This window comes from Pleurodeles waltl, chromosome 7 (genome assembly GCF_031143425.1).
Source record: "Pleurodeles waltl isolate 20211129_DDA chromosome 7, aPleWal1.hap1.20221129, whole genome shotgun sequence".
In the NCBI taxonomy this organism is placed as follows: domain Eukaryota; kingdom Metazoa; phylum Chordata; class Amphibia; order Caudata; family Salamandridae; genus Pleurodeles; species Pleurodeles waltl.
In genome coordinates, this window is record NC_090446.1 from 301,800,124 (window position 1) to 301,812,232 (window position 12,109).

The window sequence follows — 12,109 nt, forward strand, 5'->3', positions numbered from 1 at the left end:
CATTAGTTCAGTATTATGTTTCATGCATTTTTCTATTTCATTTAAAGCCTTCTCCCCCTAGTACTAATGAGATCTAAAGAACAAAGATGGTCATTAAGACTTATTTATACGGGTGTATGTGAAACAAAGTAGTTCCAGAAAAATCTATAACACTAGTTACAGACTTTGCCAACAATGTATTCATACCTAGCATAGGTAAAGCCAAATATCTGTTGCAGGTTTCTGATACAGTTGCAAGTGTTTTGTTTTCAGTGCCAGTGATGCCCCAGAGGACCAAGAACTTTCTGTAGGCAGAGGAAAGATGCCGTCCCCAAAACAAGAGCCTTCTTGTTGCATCCGTTCCCAAAACCACAATGGCAGGAAGTATTTTCAGTCTTACCTCAGCATAGCAAAGGATACCAAGACAGAAGAGCGCACTCTGTTGTGCAAAATAGATACAAAATGAAATGCCTCCACCCTGCACCCTACATAAATAGCAGTAGGCCATCAGGCCATTTTTCTGCTGCCCCTGGAGTAGAATGTACAGTCACTCCTAACAGACAAAACAATGCGGTTGAAAAATTTCCAGTACATCAAAAGCATTTAATGCTGCTCCTTCTTAGCCCAAAACAAATTCCACAAGTTGGAGATTCCAATCAATCATTGATCATAGAAAGCTAACAAATGACTCGAGGAGAAATTCAGGATGTTTAGCGGGCTTAGACAGAATTATAAATTCTGCTGGCGGAATCAGAGGAATTTTATAATTTTGCATTTCTCTTGTATCACATAATTACTTATAAATTCCCCCACTCCTCCTGCGGAATTAATCTGCAATAAATTCATGTTTCTAAAGAGGGCTGGAAGAAGGAGCTGCCTCTCTGTTGAGAAACCACAGCAGATAACACTTTAATCTACAGTGATATTTAACCCTAGAGGGGACTGTACCCTCTTCTGATCCTGTTTAAAAAATCACTGCACAGCAGTGCATACCCCTTGGTGCCTTTACAAACTCTGCAGTAAATACTGCAGAGTATGTAAGGGCATCAAGGGGTATTCACTGCAGAGTGATATGCAGTGGTTTCTAATGTTTAGGAACCACTGCATACGACTCAGCAGTGGCTCCCTTACATACTGTGCAGTAATCACTTCAGAGTATGTAAGGGCGTCGCGTGGTGTTTGGCATTGCTGTCTTCTTACCGCAAAATGCATTCTTGCATTCATTGTTGGACGTGAGGGTGCATTTTGTGCTAAGTAAATAGTGCCAAATGCACACTTTGTTGCAGAATCTCATGGAATCTTGTGGAATTGTACTGGAATTCCGCAGAATCAAAATCTGCCAATTCCACCCACCCCTACTCCACTGTATATCAGATCTGCCATCAATGCAAAGGCAGCACATGTGCCATTAACATGCCTCATTTTCACATGTAATGAGAGCTTCTAAGATTACTGATCCAAAACATTGAATAATAAAGAGCTCTCTTTTGGCGTGAATCTGCTTCTGACCCTCCTCTAATGGCTTAGCAATGTGAACAGTCTTTCTCCACCGCTGTGGCATATTCATCCACCTCTACCCTGTCGATTGATTTCTCTAGGTGATTTATAAACTGAAATTACTGACCTTACCATAAAATGACTTGCACAGCTTCAAGGTCTGGGTCTACAAATCAAGGGTGAATAGTGAACTCTGATAACAAATCCAAGTAATCCAATATTTACTAGCAGTCCTAAGACACATAGGTTGCCTAGTGTGAAGGATTGTCTTACTTGTATCAATTTCAGCATGTAAACTGAAATCTTTATCCGGTGGTCATCTGGTATCCATGGCCACTTAGATATTCATAGTCCTTAATGCCAGACTACACATGCAACCATTACAAGAATTCCTGGAGGGCAAATCATTTAAAGCATGCAGACTTCAGAGTAAGCATTTGAGTCCCAGAGTCATCTCTGTCTCTACAGTAAAAACGTAGATCCAAAATGGGGGCAACTAGGATGTTGCAGTTACACATTTATAATGTCCAATCCCAGAATTTTTCTTACACATAAAAGTTGTCAGTGCTTCAAAGGGTAGGAGTGGCAACCAGACACCCCTCAGATACAGGAATCCTCCTGAATAATGAATCCAGAGTCCTCAAGCACTCCCTGTTACAGTAGTTACTAATCACAAACCAGTGGTTATAGGTGTCCCAGTTTTTCTTAGTCGACTAGCATAGGATCTTCTTTAGTCAACATAGGTTCCGTCAATTATGACTTCATCACGGCTAGAAACCATACAAAGAAACATGCTTTGGGACATCTTATTCCAAAAATCTCTCTAGAGAAGACAGATATGATGCAGTCTGGACGTCGGAGTGTTACAAGTTGTTTTTCTTCGAAAAAAATCCCCCCGCCCCCTGAGTCATGGGATTGAGTGGCTCCTCCTCTTGGTGATACTGCGCCTGCGCATCGAGTCCTTTGTTAGATTGTTTTCTTTCCTCTGTCGGGTTTGGATGTGTTACCTCTTGCTCTGGGATATCTGTTCGGTATTTTCTGAACGTTTTTCTTACTTTCTATAAATGTCGGTATAGATTTGATCACGTTTTCCACTCTTATAGTTGATCCGATTGTAGTCGTCTGGGTTGATTACATACCCTTATGGGCAACCTCGCCCTTTTGGGCCTACTTCGACATGCAGTAGTTGAACATTGTTAGGCTGATGGAACAGACTCTGTTTCGGTTTTGCCCTCTGTGTCACCCCAAATTCCATACACCAATCGACATTTGGTGTGCAATCTCTGCCTGTCTCCGGATCACAGAGGAGAAAACTGTGATGCTTGCTGATCGTTTTGATCCAAAAAGACTCTTAGGGATCAAAGAGCACGTCAAATGGATATGGTGTCCAAGTCCTCATAGCACAAACCCGACATTTTCGGGGACGAACACGTGCACGTGCAAGAAGTAGTAGCACAGAGTGCAACTGTTTCCATTGCAGACTCCGATTCAGATCAAGAGTCCGATGTCGACATTCGATCCACACACCGGCACAGTACATGAGTACACCAGCCCAGTCACACCACCCAAAGACAATTAAAAAGGCTTCTGCATGGGTCTTCGGTCCTCCTGCCTTCGAGCCGTGGTCAGACCCGAAAAATACATTCGGAAGACGAATCCTTGGGTTCTGCACCGGAAAAAAAAGTGCATTCGGCATCCAGCAAAACAGTATGCCGCATCTGTTTTGGTACCGAGCCGAAAATCTGACTCTTCCACCTCCGAGCCGAAAAAAGTGATAGCTCTTTCGGAGCAGACATTTTCGGCTCGCCTCAAGCATTCGGTATCCAAGCTTTCGGAGCTGAAACCTGTCGCTGGTAGATATGCTCCAGCTACTGAGGAGTCATCAGAGATACAGCCCATATTGGAGGTTATGGACGCTAAGCAGTGAAAGATCCATATACAAAAGGTCACAGGAAGGATCGTAGCCTCTCCTCCAACAATCAAAAGAAAATTATCTTTGCAAGAAACTTTAGACGCTGGGTCTCCACCTACTAAAATCTTTAAACAAAAGTGTTGGGCTCGGAGTGTTACAAGTTGTTTTTCTTCAAAGAAGTCTTTTCGAGTCACAAGACCGAGGGACTCCTCCCTTTCGGCTCCATTGCGCATGGGTGTCGACCCCATCTTAGATTGATTTCTTTCCGCCATCGGGTTCGGACGTGTTCCTCTTCGCTCCGTATTTCGGTTCGGAAAAGATAGTTATCCATCGGAAAGTTTGACGGTATTGTTTGCGCTCAGTACCGGGTTAGTGCTAGCACATCGACACCGAAGAAAGAAGAGCTCTGGTGGCCCTTTGGGGCTTCCACTCCTCGGCGGGGCCTGGTCGGCCCGACCGTGTCCATCTTCAAACCTCATGGACCGGACCCCCTTCCGCTTCTGCCTCAACTGGCACGCAAAGTATCCTTATACAGACCAACATTTGGTCTGTAATCTGTTTTTGTCCCCCGAACATAAAGAGGATACTTGCGAGGCCTGTCGGGCATTTCGATCCAAAGAAAACACTGCGAGATCGAAGAGCTCAAACTCCAGATGACGTCAACACCGGCCGGGCACATCGACGTCGCAGAAGAGGAGATATTCTCCATTTGGACTCGGACGAGTCCGAGAGTGAGCAGCGGAAAACGCAGCAAACTGTGAGTAAACCTGCCCTGGCCAAAACTCACTCCAAAATAATGAAGGCCAAGGGGACGCCACTGCTAACAGGCCATGGCTTAACCCGGAAACACAGTGACCAAACATCGGCACCAAAAAAGGCCTCCCAGCAGCCGAGAGCCGAAACCAGGCTACTATACAGAAGAACAAGGCCTTTCAACTCAATTACAAGGTCACAGATTCGAACAAGAACTGGGCATGGGAGAGCCAGACCATACCCAAAGGAGGTTGCATATACAAAAGGGCACGGGGAAAATAAGAACTCTTCCTCTAATAAAGATGAAACGCAAGCTCTCATTCCAAAAAACGGAAATGCAGCCAAAAGCTTAAGTGGCTAAAGAAAAGACACCACCACAGTTCTCGCCACAGCAATCGCCAGCACACTTGCCACATCTGTCCCCGGTAGCAACATCCCCAAAGAGGCAGTCACCGACACACACGGGGATGTCCCAAGATAACCTGGATGCATAGGATTTGTATAATGCACCGGTCTCAGACAATAGTCCTGATTGCTTCCCGGCAAGGCCGTCACCACCTGAGGACAGCACTGCATACATGCAGGTGGTTGCAAGGGCAGCTACATTCCATAATGTAGCATTGCATGCAGAGCCCAGAGAGGACGACTTTTTGTTCAACACCCTGTCATCTACACACAGCCAATACCAAAGCTTTCCAATGCTGCCAGGCATGTTAAAACACGCCAAACAAGTGTTTCAGGACCCAGTAAAAGGCAGAGCCATCACGCCTAGGGTGGAGAAGAAATATAAACCTCCCCCTACTGACCCTGTTTATATCACACAACAATTAACTCCTGATTCGGTGGTAGTAGGAGCAGCACGGAAAAGGGCAAATTCGCAAACCTCAGGTGACGCACCACTGCCCGAGAAGGAAAGTCAGAAATTCGATGCAGCAGGCAAGAGGGTGGCAGCACAGGCAGCCAATCAATGGCGGATTGCCAATTCCCAAGCTCCACTGGCTCGATACGACAGGGCACATTGGGATGAAATGCAACATCTCATTCAACACCTTCCCAAAGAATTCCCCAAACGTGCCCAATAGGTTGTTGAGGAGGGCCAAGCTATCTCGAACAACCAAATAAGGTCGGCTATGGACTCAGCAGACACGGCGGCAAGGACAGTGAACACGGCAGTAACCATTCATAGACACGCGTGGTTACGAATCTCCGGATTTAAACCAGAAATCCAACAGGCTGTGCTGAATATGCCTTTCAACGAACAACAATTGTTTGGGCCGGAGGTGGATACGGTGATAGAAAAACTGAAAAAAGACACGGACACGGCCAAAGCCATGGGCGCACTTTACTCCCCACAGAGCAGAGGCACTTTTAGGAAGCCGCACTTTAGAGGGGGGGTTTCGGGCCCAAACCACAGAGCCTTCCACCTCACAAGTCAGACCTGCATATCAGGGCCAGTATCAGAGAGGAGGTTTTCGAGGACAATATAGGGGTGGACAGTTCCCTAAAACAAGAGGGAAATTCCAGAGCCCAAAAACCCCACAAACCAAACAGTGACTTCAATGTCACAAACCCCCACCACACAACACCATTGGGGGGGAGACTTACAGATTATTACCACAATTGGGAACACATAACTACGGACGCGTGGGTCCTAGCCATTATCCAACATGGTTAATGCATAGAATTCCTACATTTGCCACCAGATGTGCCTCCAAGAACACACAATATGTCCAAACAACACTTAGACCTGTTACAACTAGAAGTCCAAGCATTGTTACAAAAAGAAGCAATAGAACTAGTACCCAACCATCAAAAAGGAACAGGTGTTTACTCCCTGTATTTCCTAATTCTAAAAAAGGACAAAACACTGAGACCCATATTAGACCTCCGAACACTGAATCTTTACATCAAATCAGATCACTTTCACATGGTGACACTTCAAGACGTGATTCCCTTGCTCAAACAACAGGACTACATGTCAACATTAGATCTCAAGGATGCTTATTTCCACACACCCATACATCCTTCCCACAAGAAATACTTGAGGTTTGTAATCCAAGGCGTGCATTACCAATTCAAAGTGTTACCATTCGGCATACCCACAGCCCCAAGGGTATTCACAAAATGCCTTGCAGTAGTAGCTGCTCACATCAGGAGACAGCACATGCACGTATTCCCTTACTTAGACGATTGGTTAATAAAGACCAGCACTCAGCAATAGTGTCTTCTACACACAAAATACGTCATAGAAACCCTTCACAAACTAGGGTTCTCTATAAACTACCAAAAATCACATCTACAACCGTGTCAAATACAACAATACTTAGGAGCAACAATCAACACACAAAAGGGGATTGCCACTCCAAGTCCACAAAAAGTACATGCCTTCCAAAAATTTAATACTTAACATGTACCCAAACCAACACTATCAAGTGAGGTTTGTAATGAAACTCCTAGGCATGATGTCTTCATGCATAGCCATTATCCCAAACGCAAGACTACACATGCGGCCCTTACAACAGTGCCTAGCAACACAATGGACACAAGCACAGGGTCAACTTCAAGATCTAGTGTTGATAGACCGCCAAACACACTTCTCGCTTCAATGTTGGAATCCTATAAATTTAAACCAAGGGCGGCCATTCCAAGACCCAGTGCCTCAATACGTGATCACAACAGATGCTTCCATGATGGGGTGGGGAGCACACCTCAACCAGCACAGTATACAGGGACAATGGGACGTTCAACAAAGGCAACTGCATATAAATCATTTAGAGCTGTTAGCAGTGTTTCTAGCATTGTAAGCATTTCAACCGCTAATAGTCCACAAACACATTCTTGTCAAAACAGTCAACATGACAACAATGTATTACTTAAACAAGGAGGGACACACTCATCACAACTGTGTCTCTTAGCACAAAAGATTTGGCATTGGGCGATTCACAATCACATTCGCCTAATAGCACAGTACATCCCACGGATTCAAAACCAGTTGGCCGACAATCTGTCGAGATCACCAACAGAGACACGAATGGGAAATTCATCCCCAGATACTACAAACTTACTTTCTACGCTGGGGAACACCAGAAATAGACCTATTCGCAACAAAAGAAAACGCAAAATGCCAAAACTTCGCGTCCAGGTATCCACACCCTCAGTCCAAAGGCAATGCGTTATGGATGAGTTGGTCAGGGATATTTGCCTACGCTTTTCCCCTCTCCCACTCCTTTCTTATCTGGTAAACAAATTGAGTCAAAACAATCTAAAAATAATACTAATAGCACCAACCTGGGTTTGCCAACCATGGTATACAACACTACTGGACCTGTCGGTAGTACCTCATATCAAACTACCAAACACACCAGATCTGTTAACTCAACACACAGCGCATCAGACACCCGAATCCAGCATCGCTCAATCTAGCAATCTGGCTCCTGAAGTCTTAGAATTTGGACATTTAGACCTTACACAAGAATGTATAGAGGTCATTAAGCAAGCTAGGAAACCTACTACAAGACATTGTTACGCAAACAAATGGAAAAGATTTGTTTATTACTGCCATAATAATCAAATTCAACCACTACATGCTTCTGCAAAAAACATTGTAAGCTATTTATTACACTTAGAAAAATCAAAACTAGCATTTTCTTCTATCAGAATACATCTCACAGCAATATCTGCCTATCTGCAGATTACACATTCAACATCACTCTTTAGAATCCCAGTCATCAAAGCATTTATGGAGGGTTTAAAAAGAATCATACCCCCGAGAACACCACCAGTTCCCTTGTGGAACCTCAATATTGTATTAACACGACTCATGGGTCCACCATTTGAACCCATGCACTCTTGTGAAATGCAATACTCAACCTGGAAAGTAGCCTTCCTAATAGCTATCACATCTCTTAGAAGAGTAAGTGAAATACAAGCATTTTCTATACAAGAACCCTTTATACAAATACATAAACGTAAAGTGGTTCTCCGTACAAATCCAAAATTCTTACCAAAAGTTATATCACCGTTCCACCTAAACCAAACAGTGGAACTCCCAGTCTTTTTTCCACAACCAGACTCAGTAGCTGAAAGAGCCTTACATACGTTAGACATTAAAAGAGCACTAATGTATTATATTGATAGAACAAAACAGTTTCTCAAAACAATTGTTTGTAGCCTTCCAAAAACCTCATGCAGGAAATCCAATATCCAAACAAGGCACTGCCAGATGGATAGTGAAATGTATTCAGACCTGCTATATTAAAGCAAAAAGAGATCTACCTGTTCCACTAGGAAGAAAGGCGCCACAATGGCTTTTCTAGGAAATATACCTATGACAGAAATCTGTAAGGCAGCCACATGGTCTACGCCTCATACATTCACAAAACATTACTGTGTAGATGTGTTAACAACACAACAAGCCACAGTAGGACAGGCTGTATTACGACCATTATTTCAGACCACTTCAACTCCTACAGGCTAAGCCACCGCTTTTGGGGAGATAACTGCTTACTAGTTTATGCACAGCATGTGTATCTGCAGCTACACATGCCATTGAACAGAAAATGTCACTTACCCAGTGTACATCTGTTCGTGGCATGAGATGCTGCAGATTCACATGCGGCCTCCCAGGGAGCCTGTAGCCGTTATAAGTTGATGAAACTTGCAAATTTGTAAATATATACTATTTTTATACACATTATGTGCATACATACTCACTCCATTGCATGGGCACTTTTACTATATACACAACTCCTACCTCACCCTCTGCGGGGAAAACAATCTAAGATGGAGTCGACGCCCATGCGCAATGAAGCCGAAAGGGAGGAGTCCCTCGGTCTCGTGACTCGAAAAGACTTCTCCGAAGAAAAACAACTTGTAACACTCCGAGCCCAACACTAGATGGCAGGATAATGCACAGCATTAGATTGTTTTCTTTCCGCCATCGGGTTCGGCCGTGTTCCTCTTTGCTCCGTGTTTCGGTTTGGAGAGTTAGTTAAATCTCGGAAAATTCGACGGTATTGTTGACGTTCGGTATCGGGTTAGTTAACGCAGATCGACACCGAATCAAGAAGAGCTCCGGTAGCCCTTCGGGGCTTCGATTCCCCGGCGGGGCCTGGTCGGCCCGACCGCGTGCGTCTTCAAGGCTAATGGAACGGACCCCATTCTGCTTCTGCCCCGAATGCCACAACAAGTATCCTTACACAGATCAACATCTGGTCTGTAATTTGTGTTTGTCCCCCGAACACAAAGAGGATACGGCGAGGCCTGTCGGGCGTTTCGGTCGAAGAAAACGCTACGGGACCGGAGAGCACGAAGGCTTCAAATGGCATTGGCGCCGTCAGGACACTGCGACGTCGAGGAAGAGGAGACTTTCTCCATCGCTGACTCTGACTCAGACGAGCCCGAAACAGAGCAGGCGCCGAAAACTGTGAGTAAACCAGCCCCGACCAAAACTCACGCAAAAAATCATGAAGGCCCAGGGGACGCCACCGCCGGCAGGCTATGGCTTAACCCGTACAATTGGTGACCAACCATCGGCACCGAAAAAGGGCACGCACGTGTCGAAGTCTTCCGACTCCAGTCGAGATCGCTACACGCAGCATACTAGACACCGAGAACCTGGCTCAGACCAGACTCGACATTGGGAGACCGGCTCCGAGATAAGTCGGCACCGAGATATCGGCACACCGAAACCTAAAAAAAGTGGCTTCGGAGCCGAAAAAAGACTGTAGAAAAAGTTTCGGTACCGAAACACCCAGTTTCGGAGCCGGAAACAAGCTCCTACTCCGAAGAACATACTCCGAAGAACATGGCCTTTCAGAACAACTACAAGGCCATAGATTTGGACAAGAGCTAGAAGCAGGGGAGCCAGATTATACGCAAAGAAAACTCCATATTCAAAAGGAAACAGGGAAAATAAGAACTCTCCCTCCTATAAGGATGAAAAGAAAACTTGCTTTCAAAGACACAGAGAAACAACCGAAAGCAAAGGTGGCAAAAGAAGTAACTCCACCACGGTTTTCGCCACAACCATCACCACACCACTCACCGCAACCATCACCAATTGCGACCCCACCTATGATTCAATCGCCAACGCACACAGGGATGAGCTAGGATGACCCAGATGCATGGGATCTATATGATGCACCAGTATCTGACAATAGTCCAGACTGCTACCCAGCGAGGCCATCACCACCTGAGGACAGTACTGCCTACACGCAAGTTGTGTCCAGAGCAGCGGCTTTTCACAATGTGGCACTTCACACTGAACCCATTGAGGATGACTTTTTATTTAATACTTTGTCGTCGACACACAGTCAGTACCAAAGTCTCCCTATGTTACCCGGGATGTTGAAACACGCGAAACAAGTATTTCAAGAACCCGTCAAAGGCAGAGCCATCACACCTAGAGTGGAGAAAAAGTACAAGCCTCCCCCTACAGACCCTGTATACATCACACAACAACTGACACCTGACTCAGTAGTAGTAGGCGCAGCACGTAAAAGGGCTAATTCACACACCTCTGGAGATGCACCACCACCCGACAAAGAGTCGAAAGTTTGATGCAGCGGGGAAAAGAGTTGCAGCACAAGCGGCCAATCAATGGCGCATTGCCAAATCCCAGGCTTTATTGTCAAGATAAGACAGGGCTCATTGGGATGAAATGCAGCACTTTATAGAACATCTGCCCAAAGAGTTCCAAAAGCGTGCACAACAAGTGGTGGAAGAGGGCCAAAGTATCTCGAACAACCAGATACGATCGTCAATGGATGCAGCGGACACAGCCGCAAGTACTGTGAATACAGCGGTCACTATTAGGAGACACGCATGGCTACGCACCTCCAGATTTAAGCCCGAAATCCAACAGGCTGTGCCTAATATGCCTTTTAATGGACAGCAGTTGTTTGGGCTGGAGGTGGACACAGCTATAGAGAAGCTAAAGAAGGACACGGATACGGCCAAGGCCATGGGCGTGCTCTACTCCCCACAGAGCAGAGGCACATTTAGGAAGACACAATTTAGAGGGGGGTTTCGGGCCCAAAGCACAGAACCCTCAACCTCACAAACCAGACCCACATACCAGGGCCAGTATCAAAGAGGAGGCTTTCGGGGACAATACAGAGATGGACAGTTCCCTAAAACTAGAGGAAAGTTCCAAAGACCCCTCAAAATAAACAGTGACTTCAGTGTCACAAATCCCCAACACAACACCAGTGGGGGGGAGACTCGCAGATTTTTACCAAAACTGGGAAGAAATAACAGACTCGTGGGTCCTAGCCATTATCCAACATGGTTATTGCATAGAATTCCTACAATTACCACCAAATGTGCCTCCAAGAACACACAACATGTCCAAACAACACTTGGATCTATTACACCTAGAAGTCCAAGCGTTGTTGCAAAAGGATGCAATAGAACTGGTACCCAACCATCAGAAAGGAACAGGTGTTTATTCCCTGTATTTTCTTATACCCCAAAAGGACAAGACTCTGAGACCCATCTTAGATCTCAGAACACTAAATCTTTACATCAAATCAGATCACTTTCACATGGTGACACTTCAAGACGTAATCCCATTGCTCAAACAACAAGACTACATGACGACATTAGATCTCAAGGATGCGTACTTCCATATACCCATACATTCTTCACACAGGAAATACTTACGGTTTGTAATCCAAGGAGTACATTACCAATTCAAAGTGTTACCATTCGGGATAACAACAGCACCAAGGGTATTTACAAAATGCCTTGCAGTATTAGCAGCCCATATCGGAAGACAGCACATACACTGTAAGGAAATGCCTCCTTGGCATGGTTACCCCCTAACGTTTTGCCTTTGCTGAAGCTATGTTTTGATTTGAAAGTGTGCTGAGGCCTGCTAACCAGGCCCCAGCACCAGTGTTCTTTCCCTAACCTGTACTTTTGTTTCCACAATTGGCACACCCTGGCATCCAGGTAAGTCCCTTG

At 45.2% G+C, this 12,109-nt stretch overlaps 1 protein-coding gene across 2 annotated transcripts in view; it reads left to right on the forward strand.

Moving 5' to 3' along the window:
- The window catches only part of RPN2 (ribophorin II), a 214,058-nt gene that overhangs the window by 169,164 nt on the left and 32,785 nt on the right, over nt 1-12,109 (forward strand). The gene's annotated exons all lie outside the window — the stretch shown is intronic.